Consider the following 16530-nt stretch of genomic DNA (forward strand, 5'->3'; position numbering starts at 1 on the left):
CAGACGTGTGCTCCTCCGGTGTCTCGTGGGCCCAAGTCTCGTGGGCCGAAGGCCCATCGACCCAAGGCTCGTGGGCCGAAGACCCGTGGACCGGAGGCTCGTGGACCGGAGTCCGTGCAGCCTCCTCAGACGAGTCCACCCTAGCAGTCACGTGCTCGGGTGAAACAGCTGGGGGCGGCAGCGAGGAAGGCGCCGTAAGAGTCACCCTACCTCCTCTCCCGCGACCACATGCTCCACCTCCTCTCTTCTTCTTACCTCGTCCCCTACTGGGCACCGTGGTCGACGAAGAAGGGCCCGGCGGTGTCGCCATACTGTCCAGCAACGCTCGGCGGAGAGGTGCGTGTGGAATGGAAGACCTCGCACCACGCGCCGACGAAGAAGGGGCCTTGGCGCGCTCCCGACCAGCGCCCACCATCTTTCAACACCTGCCATGACAAAGAATAAACGAAATTAGTACAACATAAAAGTATCATCATCAAGTACCAACATGAATAATAATATGTATATCACTTAAATGTATCATCATCAAGTACAACATAAAAAAATTGAATACCTGACACTACTAATAATCTCGATCAGTATCATCAATAAATGCATAATCATCATCACTATAATCAATGATGGGCTCATAGGGTTCATTGGCATCAACATGTGCAAGGCCACCTTGACGTAATCGGTCAAGCATTGACAGGTCATCCACAGCAGTAACCTCTTCTTGTTCCGGCTCTTCTTGTTCCTCCTCTGGGGTGATGTCGGATTCATTGTCGCTGTCTACTTCAATGTTTTGGGGTGAAGTATAGCGGTTCTTGAAACGCTTTTTGGAAAGACGTGTCTCTTGGAAGAATTCTCCTTCATATGTGTCTGGGTTAATGTGAGGTTCATAATCCTCTTCCTTTGGGGGAGAAAGTCTAGCACGTGGCGGCACTTCATAAACGACATCCCAACCTTTCAGATTTGGATTAGTTTGGCAGGCCCACAGTAGATAGAATACTTGGGTCGCCTGTTGAGCCGTAATATAGACATCAGGAACATCTAAATGGGTGCTTTGGTTGATTTCAACTAGCCCTATATGTTCATGAGTCCTTCTAGTCTCCTTCGGCTGAAACCAATAACATTTGAAGACTACGACATTCGGTGGGTTTTCACCATAGAACAGAAGTTCATAAATTGCTTCAACTCTCCCATAATACTCGGTACCTCCTTCGCCGATAGCAGATACACAAAAATTTGTAGACTTTCGGTCGGCCATAGATAGCTCTTTGCCATAGGTACGAAAGCGATACCCGTTGATGTCGTACTTGTCAAATGAACGGACCTTATAGTCAAAACCATTAGCGACTTGTCTCAATTCGGCGTCCATAGACTCTGAATTAGCCTACAAGTTTAATATGAAAGGATTGTTGCATTATGCACAAATTAGCGAATGAAATGAAATTGTCTAATAGAAATTACCGTTTGTTTGAACCAAGAGATGAAACCGGGATAGCCTCCTCCTTGCTTTGCGAGAAGCTCATACTCTTCGACAGAATCCTTTTGGATCTCCGCTCCATACGAGAATATGGCGACGTATCGACTGTATGACATATCCAGGAATAAGAGCAGTTCAAAGGAAATAGAAGTTGCGAAACAATGTACCAAGAACTTACTCGATGTACGGCCGCACTTCTATCAGGTTGTTGAAGATATACAACGAAATGGTCCGCCATTCTTCATTATCCAAAGATACTGGATGTGAAACACTAGCTGGTGCGAGATTCCCTTTGAGTAGGCTGAGGTTGGATCCACCCTTTTTAGGCTCGTCAGCATTGTACCGAGGCTTCGGATTATGAAAATGACGATTTTTGGCTTCGTAGTGCGCTGTTACGAAGTTTGCCGCCTCCTCTGTGATGAATGCCTCAGCCATCGATGCTTCAATTCTACATTTATTTTTACATTTTTCTCGAAGCGTCTTCTGCATCCTCTCAGTTGGGTAGCACCAACGATTTTGCACGGGCCCCCCCAATCTTGCCTCGGTCGGGAGATGCAAAATCAAATGCTGCATTGGATTAAAGAAGCCCGGTGGAAAGATATTCTCTAACTTGCAGATCAACTCCGGCGCCAACTCATCCATTTCTTCTAGCACGCCAGGCGATAGTTATTTCGCACAAAGAACACGGAAGAAATAGCTGAGTTCTGCCAGTACTAGCCATTCATCCTCAGGGATGAAGCCACGCAACATCACCGGCATTCCCGCTCAATCCATATGTGCCAATCATGACTCTTGAGACCAAATATCTTCAGTTTATCAAGATTCGCTCCCCTCTTTAGATTCGCTGCATACCCATCGGGGAACATCAACTGCTGTTGCACCCACAAGAGAATTTCCCTCATAGCTGGCCTTCCAAGATTGAACCATGCCTTTTGGCTTCGTCCAGTTCTGCTTTCCTTTCGGTTCTTTCATGTTTTGTAACGGCCTATCACATAGCGCCTCCAGATCGACTCTAGCCTTAGTATTATCCTTTGACTTCCCATCTATGCGGAACAATGTACCAAAAAGTGCCTCGGCGATATTCTTCTCAGTGTGCACCACGTCGATGTTGTGTGGGCAAAGGAGGTCTTTGAAGTAATTAAGGCAGATCCCATAAGCATGTTTTGTGAGTCCATGCATGCTTAGTATTATACCCCTTGAAGTACCCTGGACGTTGTGGATCTGGCTCGAGAGCGTTTAACTGATCCAGGGTCTGTTGGCCTGTCAATGCAGGTGGTGCAGAGTTTTTGACAACTCTACCCCTGATGAAGTCCTTCTTGTCTTTCCTGAACTTATGGTGAGGATCCAGGAACTGTCTATGCATGTCGAAGCAAGAAAATTTGCGACCGGCCTGAAGCCAACGAAACTCAAGAGCTCCCTTACATGTGGGGCACGGGAACCTTCCATGCACACACCAGCCAACGAATAGCACATACGCCGGCAAGTCATGCGTCGAGTACATGTACCAGACACGCATTATGAAGTTCCGTTTGCTAAAGGCGTCGTATGTCTTGAACCCATTATCCCAGGCTTCTTGCAATTCGTCTTTAAGCGGCTGCATGTACACATTCATATTTTTCCCCGGATAGTTGGGTCCTAGAATTATCAACGTCAGGAAAATGTTCTTTCTTTGCATAATCTGTCCGGGGGGAGATTGAGTGGAAAGACAAATACGGGCCAACAACTGTATTGGGCTGCCGTCATACCAAACACACTGAACCCATCCGTGCTAATGCCGACTCGAGGATGCCTCAGATCTGCCGCTTTGTCAGCATGTAATTCATCAAACTTTTTCCATGCAACACCATCCGATGTGTGTACCATCATCAGATTCCCATCTGCATCTAGTTCGGTTCTTTTGCCTGTTTTGTGCCATGTCATCTGTCTGGCCGTCTCTTCGACCATGAAAAGACGTTGAAGTCTTGGTATGATTGGCATATACCGAAGAACACTAACGGGGATTTTGGTCTGTGTCTTCTCACCCATACCGTTGTCTACCACAATATACCTGGAAGACTTGCAAATGGCACAATAGTTCAAGTCCGCATAGTCAAGCCTAATAAGGCACATCCTTTCTCACAGGCATGTATCTTCTCATAGGGCATCTTCAGTGCACGGAGGATTTTGTCCGAATGGTACAGGTTTGCAGGCATTACATGGCCTTTGGGTAGAAAGCGTCCAAATACTGTCATAATTGCGTCATAGCATTCTCTGCCCAAGTTGAACTGAGCCTTCAGAGCCATTACTTGTGAGATGGCATCCAACTGACAAAGCTCAGTGTGCTCGTGGAGCGGACGTTTTGAAGACTCCAACATTTCATTGAAGGCCTTTGCAGATTCCTCCATCTCCTCGTCCGGATCCCGAGCATCATCATAGTCTTGCACCATGTTTCCCATCCCGGTACCATGCTCGTCGGTGCGATGACGATCCACCTCAGCTCGGTCACGTTGGGCAGACTCACCATGAAATGTCCACACCGTATAATCAGGCGTAAAACCACTCTTCTCCAGGTGTTTGCCCATTTCAACCTCTGTCTTCTTTTCCCAATTGGCGCACCGGAAACAGGGGCACCAGGTTTTCTTCTGGCCATTTGCAAATGCGGCTTGCACAAACCCCTTGGTTTTTGTGAACCATTCAGCGCTCCATTTGTTCTGACCAGTGTGACCGGTATACATCCACTCACGGTCACTCATCTTGACTTTCAGAGCTACTGGACACACAACAATTATATATGTAATTCACCATGTATATACTCATCAATTGATCTACTTTGTCAATTTTATTACGTCCATGCAACCTACACTCTAATAGGTAATGATAGGTCCTAATCCCACCCGTGTATGTGTAGATTGGGTTCATTTTCCCATGCTATGCTCTGGATCCGACGCAAAATTTTGGCAGCACCTCCCCGCTATTCTCCTGATACACGTCTCTGCAATAAACAGAGAGGATGTGTACCCGAAGAACAACTGGGGAGGCACTGACGAAATTTATGCGTCGGATCCGGAGCAAAGCATATGGGAAAACGAACCCAATCTACACATACTCGGGCTGTCCATGGATAGCGTTGGACAATTCAAAAGAATCAAGGTTATAAATATGCAAATGCATGCATATTTATAACTATGACGCTTTCGAACGGGAGACACATATTGGTTACGCATACTGATGATTCAAGACACATATATAGCTAGCTATCAAGTTTCATCGGAATAGATCAAATAATTAATGGGGGAGGAGGACTTGTCATTTGTGCTCACCCACGAACGAAGGGGCAGAGCTCGTCAAACGCACGGCGAGGTCGTCGAACACCAAACCTCGCAGCGATGAAACAACTGCACATTTAAAACTACTCGATCAACACAATTATATATATGATGTTTTTCATAACAAAATCGAAAAATATATAACCTAACTAATAATTCACAAATATATGACCCCGTCGGCCTCTGGAAGGCCAAAGAACACCTTTTCGGAAGGTGTCGGGGGTCGGAGTGTCCTGTCGGTGTCGGGGTGCCGTGTCGGGGTCGGGGTGCTGTTTCGGGTCGGGGGGTCGGGGTGGTCGGTCGATGCGGGGTGTTCGGTGTCGGTGGTTGGGCAGTGCTGTTTCGGGTGTCGGGGGGTCGGGGCGGTCGTGTCGGTGTACGGGGTGTCAGGCTCGGGTCGTGGTTGTGGTTAGTCAGGGTGGTCGGGGGTCGGGGGTAGGGGTTGGGGTGTCGGGCCGGGGTGTCGGTAGGTGGCCGTGTCGGGCAGTCGAGCTGGGCGGTGGCGTGTCGGTGTCGGGGTCTTGTCGGGAGGTCGGGGGTCGAGGGTCGGGTGTAGGCCGGATGTCGGGTTCGGGTGGCATGATCACATACGGAAGAGCTGCCGTGTGCACCAATTGTCGGGTCGGGGTCGGGGTGTCGGGGGTCGGTCGAAAACGAAAGAAGCACAGAGACAACAGAACACGCCTGACACAAGACACGCCAAAATAACAGCCGGCCAACAAGAAGCGGCCAAAAAACCACACAAGCCGGGCCGCGCCACGCCCCAGGGCGAGCGGCGAGCACCAGCAACAATAAGGTGTCGACACGGTGTCCCGCGACCAGTCCACAGGGACGTAGCCCACAACAGGCACCGCCGCTCAGGCAGAGCGTCGGCCCACAGTCGGTGCCCAAGTGTTCCGGAGGATCAAGGCCCGTCCGCGGGACGGCAGCAGGTGATCGCGGGCCATGCGGAGAAAAAAAGAGTCAGCCGTGCAAAGGTCCGGAAACAAAAAGACCAAAAAAAACGCATAAGATGGTGATGAACGGAAGGGGTTGCCGCGGTCAGGTTGCTTACTTCCTCTTGATAAAAACTGTGCTTATTCGTTAATCTTATTCTTTCTGTATCGTCGTGCTTTCATAACTTCTCCCTACTCGGTACTCCTTTTGTGCATCCTACCTAACTCCTCGCATGCTATTCCCATAGCACCGACCGCACCCTTCTATCTTCTGTCTGCTTCTTCTTCTCCCTCTCTGTTCTTTTTTTCTCCTATTTTCCGCTCTTCTATTTCTGTTCGTTTTCAACTTCTTTCTGGATATCGTCTCGCGCTCTCTGTTCGCTATTTTCGCTTCTCTCTACCCTACTTCTTCTGCTTTTGTTCAACTCTTCTTCTATACTTCATCTCCTCATCATAACCTAAACTGCTAGCCCTAACTAAAACCAACACCTAACCTAACCAATGCGATAGCCTAATTAAGACCGTAACAGCATAAGACCCTGTAGCACAAACACAGACAAATGCTCAGCCTTAGCTCACTCATCGATGGAGGATGGAGGGCGAGAGCGGCGCGAACCGGCCGGGGCACCGACAAAAGACAAGGAGCCACGCAGCGTACTGGCGACGCCTGCGCTCCGAGTGTCAGCATCCTACCACATTAGGCACTCTCGTGCAGTAGGTGCCCTGTCGCTCCGGATCGCTAGGAGCCGCAGCTCGACCAACACGAGCATCACCGCCGTATAGGTGACGCGGGACAGAGGGGCGACGATGAAGAGACGCAGCACAGGTGCAGCGAGGTAAAGAGGCGAGCCTGCTCTCCGGAAGGCCAGAGCGCGAGGATGCAGGACCGCATAGGCCCGGCGGCAGGCCCGAGCGACGACGCTCAGCTCCGGGCTAAGGAGCACTGGCACGAGGCGGCGCGCGGCGCGAGTCACGCGGCACACCGGCACAAGGAACAGCGACGCCCGCCACAGCGCGAGACCTGCGCTCCGGCAGACGGAGAACGAGCCTGGATGCGGGCGGCAGACACAGTCAGGCGGTGGCACGCTCGCGTCCGGCGGTCCCGGTGGGAGGCGTGTGATGGCGAGGGCAGGCGGTGCGGCCAGGGCCAAGCGTACACACCGCAGGCCGCTTCGCCGGTGGGCACGCCTTCGCCAATGGGGCGACGAGCCTGCTTCGGGGGGCGGTGCAGGCACAGGGGCGGCGGCGAGCCTAGCTCCGGGACGGGGGGCGCGAGGCGGACGCAGGGGGCCCGCGGCGAGCCTGGCTCCGGCGCGGGAGACGGGACGCCGGGGCGGTGGCGGGTGGTGGGGGCGATGGGGCGAGGGGCGGTGGGGCCAGGGGGCGGTTGCGGGTGGCGGCGGCGGCGACGAGTGGTTGGGACGGTGGGGCGACGGGGCGAGGGGAGGTGGGGCAAGGGGGCGGCGGTGGGTGGCGGGGGCGGCGGCGGGTGGCGGTGGTCGTCGGGGAGGAGGGGATCGAAACAGAGAGAGATGGGCGGGGTTGGGGCTCGGCCGTTAGTAACCTAAACGTTTGCCATCCGCCCCCCTTTGTCGTCCGGTTACTTGCTCTTTGCCGTCTGCTAACAGACGGCAAAGAGGGGGGCCGTTAAGTTTTTTTTAACCAGCTCGTCAGTGGGGCCCCCTCCCTCTTTGCCCTCTGCTAGCCGACGGCAAAGAATCTTTGTCGTCTGCTAGCGGACGGCAAAGAACTGGCTGATGGCAAAGAAGGTCTTTGCCATCAGCCAGTTCTTTGTCGTCTGCTTTTGGGTAGCTGATGGCAAAAAGCTTCTTTGCCGTCCGCTAGCAGACGGCAAAGAGCTGGCAGATGGCAAAGTAGCTGATTCCAATAGTGTGCCTCTTATGCTTCAGTAAGGTAGCAAAGTTCCTCCATGAAGGAGGAAGCTTAGTGATGATACCTCCGGCAACAAATTTGTCTGGTAGCATAAAACTGAAGTGCTCAAGTTCTCTAGCAAATGATTGTATCTCATGAGCTTGCTCAACCATGGAGTGCTCTTCAGTCATCCTGTAATCATAGAATTGCTCCATGATGTACAGCTCAGTGCCAGCATCCGAGACCCCAAACTTGGCCTCGAGTGCATCCCACATATCTTTTCCATTATCAATCGACGCATAAGAATCAACTATGTTCTCACCAAGAACACTCAAGAGAGCAGCCTTAAACAGAGTATCCATTTTCTGAAAGGCTTGTGCCTGTTGAGCATCAAGGTCCCCTTCAGGTTTGCCAAGAGTGGCGTCATAGCAACTCATGGTTTAAAACCATAAGACTGCTCTCACGCACCACCTCTTATAGTGGATACCCTCAAACATAGGAGGTCTCATGGAAGCAGCAAAACCACTTGGTGTAAATTGCCTATGATAAGGTTTTTGGATTGTTGGAAATATGAGCAATTTACCAAATGATTTTATTAACAGAAATACTAGATCGAGCACGACTAGTATAGCAGTGATAAAGCAAGTCATGCGATTTGACAAAGAGAAGGTAAACAGCAACTTCACATATGAACTGTAACTAAACACATCTAGAGCAGACAGTATAGCAAGTTGCATATATGAAGTAGAACCTAACACATGTAGGGCAGAAACTAGAGCAAAGAACTGTGGCAGGACGTCTAACAGAAAGAGCATAAATACGTACAGGACAGCAGCAGCAGAAGCACTGGACTTGGGGTCGACGTCCTCTCCAGCCATGTCGTCGATGAGGTCGTCGACGTCGGGGAAGTAGTCGTCGGAGTCCGTGATGAAGAAGTCAGTAGTCGCTAGAGGAAGGAGAAGTTCTGGTGCACCGTTCGCATTCAAACTCCACTTTCGCAACCCGCGGCGCGTCGTGACGAGGCGAGGCGAGGCGTGGCGAGGCGGGGCGGGCGGCGGAGGAGGAGCGCGCGTGGATATCCCTCTTATTCTCATGCTCGTACAAGTGAGGAAAGAACCTCCCTTATAAGGAGGTCCAACTCCCACTAAACTAGCAATGTGGGACTAAACTTTAGTAGTATCCCTTGCCTTGCACAAATAGACTAAGTGGGCCTCTAGGATTTATTAGGAATTTCTGAAATAGTTATTGGGCTGCCCAAAATAGACTAAATTCCAGCATTCTGGATATAGTACTTCGTACACATGTACAGTTCGTTGCTTTAATCTGCACAGCATCTGAAACAAAAAAAGGTGTGACTCCAATATATTTCTACCACATGTAGGTTAATTGTGTTGCCATTTTCCACCACATTCCCAATTTCCCTGCCAATATCAATATGTTTGCGAGTTATAACCTTGTATTGTTAAGCATCTTGTGAATATTTCAAAATATTTCAGTTCTATGTTTCCTTTATCTCTTTTTGGCCATAGAGGACTGAGTTACAAACATGTGGCTTCCTTTTTTTTCGAGAAAACATCAAGCTTCGTTGCAAAGAGTTTATTTTTGCCTTTCTCCACGGAGCTTCTTTGGTCTGCTGAACAACCTTCACATATTAACAATGTTTGTCGTGGATATTGGAGATAGCCTTGGAATAGAGCAACTCAAAGACATGCAACACCTTAGAAATATGTTGGAACTGTTAAATTTGAGCAAAATAAAGAGTGGGGCGGATTCAAAAGAAGCGAATCTCAGTTAGAAGCACAATCTAAGTGAGTTGTTGTTCCATTGGGACCAAGAAATAGATGATAGGCCTACAGATGTGGAAGAAGTGCTCCAGTGTTTAGAACCTAATGGTAATATCCAAAATTTGGAGATACGTGGATGTCATGGCCTAGAAATATCACAATGCATGAGGAAGTCTCAAATGTTTGAATACTTGAGAGAACTCAAAATGCATGATTTCCGAAAATGCAAGAGTATACCTGTCGTATGGTTCTCTGTCTCTCTGGAGATTTTGTCCTTACGGAAGATGAATAGCCTGACTACACTATGTAATAACCTTGATGTGGAAGCTGGAGGACGCATGACCGCTCTGCCAATTTTCCCTGGGTTGAAGAGGATGGAGTTGATTGATTTACCAAGCTTGGAGATGTGTGCAGAAAATCGTGTGGGAGAGCCTAGTGATAGCCTGGTAACAATCCCAGTGCTTGAAAAGCTAACAATCCAAAAATTGCCCCAAGCTTGCAAGTATTCCAATGATCCCCATTGTAAGCGCATTGGCAATATTTGGAGCTCACAGTACTGCAGTCGGTTTAGTTTGTATGAGCATCCGTTTGGGCTCTTGGCCATTTCTCGTCGAGTTAACTCTTGGGTCTCTGGAAGACATAGCCATGTTGCCGCTAGGCGCCTAGCAAAGCGAAAGTGAAAGACCAGTTGGAAAACTTAAGAGTTTGACTCTAGAAGGCCCCAATAGCTTGGTCAGAAGCTCTGGATTGTCCAGATCACACCTGATGGTTTGGAAATGCTTTTCTTTTGTGGAAAAGCTGACGTTTCAGAGATGCAATAATCTTGTCTGCTGGCCAACAGAGGAGCTCCGGTGCTTGGATTGCCTCCGCTTTCTGTATGTCCAAAATTGTGACAACTTGAAGGGGGACACTTCATCATCTGATGAGGAGAGCCTTCCGCTGTCCCTGGAATATTTGGGGATTTTCCTCTGCCAAAATCTGGCCAAGCTGCCTTGGAACCTTGGAAATCTAGCCAACCTGAGGAGTCTGGTTGTGAGTGTGTGCAGTGACTTGAAAGCGTTGCCTGATGGGATGTGTGGCCTCACCTCCCTTAGGTCATTAGAGATGTATTACTGCCCAGCTATGGTGGAATTCCCGCATGGTCTCCTGGGGCATTTGCCAACCCTCGAATGCTTAGTCATAAGTCTCAGCCCGGAGTTGGAAAGGCGATGCAGAGAAGGTGGGGAGTATTTCCACTTGGTCTCTTCTGTCCCACGTAAGACGATTGGTTATTATTGATGAGGCGTCATGAAAATCCAGAATAGATGTGAAGTAAATCGGCACACATATTAGTGCCCTGGTAAACTATCTATCTCCCTTCTGTCTAAATAAATAAATGCTCTGACATCAAATCCAGTGATAACATGCGATGGTAACACGTTGAATCGATGTACATGCAGGTCCGAATCGATGTCGATCCGCCCCCATCTTGCCGCTGTGCGCGCCGCGGCCTGAGGGGCAGAACACAGAGAGGGGAAGAAGGTGTTAGCTAAACTACCGAGTAGCTAGCTCTCCCAGGATCAAACTAAAGAGAATCAGAGAGCAGCTTTGCGTGGTCGCTGTTGTACGAGATCAAAGGAAGACACAAGACACTGCAGCTCAATCTACAAGCACTCACACACACTTGCAATAGAGAAGCTCACGTACACTACTACACCTTTGAAGCTTGATTGCTTGAGTTTACAAGAGATGGATGCATGCCCTTTTATAGGGGATTACAAGCTGGTGGTGAGCAACACGTGCACAGCCACGTACACACACTAGAAACTACACTACGTACTAGGATTTACTACTTGCATGTACAGCTCATGCATGCACTATTCTCCTGGTGACACATCACTTCCTTACTAGCTAAGTCTTGCCGACATGCATTGGATATTTCTTGCTGCTAGCAGCCGTAGCAAATGCTTCTTGCTAATGTCCTGATATTTTGACTGCCACTGATAGTTTGTACTGCTACGTTTGCTTCTTGCCATCCTGCAGCTACATGGCCTAGATATTTTGAGGCAACAAGATTATTTCCAACAGAAGGAAGCGATGATGGAATAGGGCCTCCTCCGCAGCGCGCCCCGCGGCGTCAGGCAACCGCCATCCTACTAGCCAGACGGTGGGCTGCGCTGGCCGAGCAGATGATGGACCAACCAGCAGCAGAGGGGAGGGTGGGTTCGAAGCCCTCTGTGATTACCGGGCCCAATGGTCATTACTTCTCTTTGCGGAGGCCAGCAGTAGTAATATTTCATACAGGAGCGCGTTGCTATAATCTGTAGTACAGCAGAAGCAGGTGTGACTCCAGTGTATTTCTACCACGTCTCAGCTTGATATGTATTCCTGAAAAGTAGTAGCTCGTGCCATGTTCTACCACATACCAAATTTCACTGTCAATATCCACGCACAGAGTTTCAAATGCTTCTGATTTCAATCTATGTGTACATCATTGTTTTTTGTGTGTGTAGATAATCGATATGTGCCGTAGGAACAAGTCTTGTTTTCAGGTAGATAAACTTGGCAAAGCGAAGAATTTTTCCTCCACATAACAGAAATATCGTTCTGATTGTGAGATTGTTCCAATTCCTACAATGTGCATGACAATGGCAGTAATAATCTGACCTTATGTCTGCTCCTTTCTTGAGTTGCAACCTTTGGGAGCCTGACATGAAGCATCCTGCTACTACAACTACAGACTAGAGCAGATTTATTCACCTGTTCTCTTGTCCACAACTAACCATCACCAGATTAACTCTTCCATGAAATCAATGGTAGTACGGATCAAGCAGGCACAACGACTGATAACTGGTTGGTGGATGATCAGATTGTGGCGGTGTATGCGTCGACGAGCATCTTGCCGAGCCGGACCTGCGCCTGGGTGGTGACTGGTGAGATGTTTGATGCCGTTGGCGACGGGGAGCCCCATGGCATCCACGTACTTGAGGTTTGGCACCCGCACCGCCCTCTGCTCCTTCCTCACCACATCCAGCCACTTCCCCTGACACAACTCTTTCGCATTGGTAGGATCCACCGAGAATATCCCGGAAGTTAATATTTGTTGCTTGCTTCATCTCTAATACTTCCCTGCAACTGCTTAGTGTTAAGCTTTTGACTGCATGTGTGTGGGGAATTCTGCACATTTGCTACTAACTGACGCCAAGCAGCAGATTGCCGATGCCCAATGATCTCATCTCAGGTTTGCACAACTTGGAATTTGGACAGGCTCCAGAGGAACACTCATATAGTATGCCTGAACTCTGCACAGCCGTAAAGACCATGAACGACCAAGTGTTTCAGGTTAAAAAAAGAAAATCTGACAAATCAACTGAGCCTCATGTGTGCTCTGTTTTCCTGCATGCATAAAAATAAATACTGAAATCGCTTAAACGACACTGCTACCTAATCTGAAGCCACGGAAGAAATGGTTGGGCACATGAGATTCCGCGGATGATAAGTTGATAGCATGGATTGCTCACGCGATGCTTCCATGTATGTACCTGCAGGTCGGAATCTCTGGAAACCTCCACAGCAATAACGAATTAATGGACGAACTGTGAGAGGAGCTTCACCTCGGTCATCCGCCCCCATCTCGCCGTCGTCCTACCCGCCAGAGCGCACGCCGGGAGGGTGGGGTGGGGTGAGCGGCGGTGGTTCGAGGGTGGAGCTAGCAAGATGCGGCGTGGAGGCGAGCTAGCGAGATGCGGCGTCAGGATGGACGCCGTGGGCAGAGGCCCAATGGACACAAGCAGAGGAGAGGTTGGCTGGCCTGGGTGTTTACCCATTTCAGAAACAAAAACTATTCTATTTCCTTTTTTGCGGGTGAAAAACTATTATGTTTCCATTTGGCTTACCAATATGGACGTTTGGTTTCTGGGTGTATATACAGCCTACATGTAAAAAAAGTTTGGAATTACAAAAAAGTCAAAAAAATGATTTTTTAAATAAATTGACCTTCTATTGTACTACTTGTAAAATAATTAGGAATTACACAAAAGTAAAAAAAAACTGATTTAAAAAAAAGTAAAGTTGACCTTCTATTGTACTTGTAGTGTTTACCCATTCCATAAATTGACCTTCTATTGTACTACTTGTAAAAGAATTAGGAATTACACAAAAGTAAAAAAAACTGATTTAAAAAAAATTAAAGTTGACCTTCTATTGTACTTGTACTGTTTACCCATTCCAGAAAAAAAATATCATTTTTCCATTTGGTTTACGGCTATGGACGTTTGTCTCCTGGATGTATATACACTGTATATATGCAAAAAAATAGTAATTAATTTTTTTTTAAATAAAGTTGACCTACTATTGTACTTGTAAAAAATCCACGAAGGAAAAACCCATATTGACTTCAAGGCAAAAAGTAAAAAAATTGAAGTCCAATAGGTGGGAAAAGTAACTTGTATATAGCAATATCTTTTTTTCCCAGAAGTCAACGCAAGTTTTTCCTTCACAAAAAATTATGTGCCAGTGCAAAAAAAGAAGTCATGTTTATTCAAAAGAAGAGGTTCTATAATTTTTTGACTTATTTTGCAAAGAAAATCCCATATGGTGTATCTACACCCATGAGCCAAATGGCATTTCCCTTAACAAAGCGAATAACTTTTCTTCCGCAAAACAGCAACAGCGTACTGGTGATAAGATTGTTCAAATTCGTACAATGTGCATAATAATAATTAGTGGCAATAATAATCTGATCTTGTGTCTACTTCACCCTTTAGTAGGAATCTTTGAGAGCACGACATGGAGCATCTTACCGATACTACTACAGAGTGCAGACAGATAAGGACAGCGATGCAAGAAGGATTTGTAATTCCAAACGTTTTGGCAGTAACGCAACGCAGCGCACACAGCACTTCTGGTCACACAGCTTGGATACAGACAGTTTTTTTTCTTCTTCTCTTTTTTGAGCAAAGGATACAGACAGATAAATTATTGGTCAGTATACGTAGAGGAGAACTAGTTAACGAGCGCTCCTTCGGAAGCCTCGCAACGATCAGCGCCATTTGGCGCGCTCTCAGCCATTCGCCACGTGTCGCGCTTTGGACGCTTCCTTCGGATTTTATTTTTTTTTTATTTTTCCGCAAACGTTTTCGGCTTTTTAAACGTTTTTTTCGGGTTTTTTTGACGTTTTGGTTTTCTCCCGGTCTTTCTTAGCTTTTCGATCAAAAAAAATTCTGAAAAAAAAAATTTGCGCAAAAAAACGCATTTTCTTTATTTTTCTTTCGCGAAAGTCACGGTTTTTCTTCCGCGAGAGGCACGGTTGTGCTTTATCGAGAGTCACGGCCGTGCCTTTCGGAAACGAAAAAAAACGTGTTTTTTCTTTTTTTTTTCTTTCGTGAGAGTCACGGTTTTGCTTCCGCGAGAGGCACAGTTGTGCTTCCGCGAGAGTCACGGCCGTGCCTCTCGGAAAGGGAAAAACAAAACGCGTTTTCTGTTTTTTTTTCTTTCGTGAGAGTCACGGTTTTGCTTCCGCGAGAGACACGGTTGTACTTATGCGAAAGTCACGGCCGTGCCTCTCGGAAAAGGAAAAAAAATACGCGTTTTCTGTTTTTTTTTCTTTCGCGAGAGTCACGATTTTGCTTTCGCGAGAGTCACGGCCGTGCCTCTCGAAAACGAAAAAAAATGTGTTTTCTGTTTTTTTTTCCTTTCACGAGAGTCACAGTTTTGCTTCCACGAGAGGCACGGTTGTGATTTCGCGAGAGGCACGAGTGTGCCTCTTTCGGAAAGGGAAAAAAACCGTGCTTCCGGTTCGGTTTTTTCATCCGGTTTTTTTCGTAAAAAAATTCGTCAAAACCTATCAACATGGGATCTAGTTTTGAAGATCTCGACGCGAGGAATCCAATGGTGAAAACGGTTCGAGATTTGGACACACGGTTTAAGAGATAAAACGTTTTGAATAAACGACTCTACGAAAAAAGAGAAAACTCTCAGGTTGCGACAAGTGGCGCGCTGCATGTGCGCCACTTGTCGCGACCTGGGAAAGTGGAGTGTTCTTTGCAACGAGTACTCCTTAATTAATGATTTCGGTATACGTATCCATAAGATAAACGGATCGAGCTGTGAGGTGTGGGCCATGACTCACGTATGGGCCATTATTTCGGGCTGCCTATCTATTGTACTACTAGTATAGCTTTTTAAGAGAAGGACACACGAACGCCGTGCGTGGCTGAACCGAACGAACAAGCGACAGAGAAGCAATTTTTAGTCCCACATGGCTTAGCTTAAGGCAAGCACCCCTATTCATAAGCGCGCCAGGCTGTTTAGAGAGCATGCCAAAAAGAGAGCACATCCACATCAACCTGTGCGGTCTGCACATCTAGCAACCCTAACTGGATATTGAAATTGAATTCTTGTAGCATATGACACGTATGCCTGGTAATTTTTTTCTTTTTTATGTTTCGTAAATTATTAAAAAAACCTTAAACATTTTTTTGTATGGCTTACGTGTACAACTACTAAATAATTCCTTTTATCTCGTACACCTGATAAATAATTCATTTTATGTTAGTACACCTCGTAAACTAGTACTATTTTAAATAGAGAAACGCTTACCATCACCTCGTGGATCGCAGCAGCCGCGTCCGCCTCCTTCCCTTAAACGTGTCCATCCTCATGGACAATTTTGCAACAAAATCTCGGTTGCAACAGAATTGGCGGCTCACCACCTAGCCGATCTTTTAGCCAGCAGACGCGTTGCACGCCCCTTTTAAATAACCTCAAGCATTTGTTTTGTATCTACTACGTAAATGATCATGTGTTGCAACGGGGAATAGATATTCTAGTGGTTCAACATCAATCATGTTGAATATATGTGGTTAGGATTCTTATGTAACATAGTTGGCTTCTTTTTTTTTTTACTTTTAAATCACTCTTCTTCGATCTTCTTCTTCCCAGTTCATGCTCCCCACCACTGTTAATGGCACATTCCCTCACATAATCCCCAACACTCTCGCAAACCCAAGGTATGTCGCAGCCATTGCAGCAAGAACAAACAAGCACCAAACCAACTTATAGATAGTGCACCAAAATATGCATCAGGTTGAAATTCTTGACAAATTTGACATCAGAACTAAAAATATATAGAAAATTACACATATGGAGATATGTGATATGTGGTGTGCTGAAGATACTGCTTTGAT

General features: G+C 47.3%; 1 pseudogene; it reads left to right on the top strand.

The window, feature by feature from the left end:
• LOC125518090 overlaps window positions 1-10642 on the top strand; it is a 78197-nt pseudogene extending 67555 nt beyond the window's left edge.
• The last annotated feature ends 5888 nt before the right edge of the window (window positions 10643-16530 follow it).

This window comes from Triticum urartu, chromosome 7 (genome assembly GCF_003073215.2).
Source record: "Triticum urartu cultivar G1812 chromosome 7, Tu2.1, whole genome shotgun sequence".
NCBI lineage: Eukaryota > Viridiplantae > Streptophyta > Magnoliopsida > Poales > Poaceae > Triticum > Triticum urartu.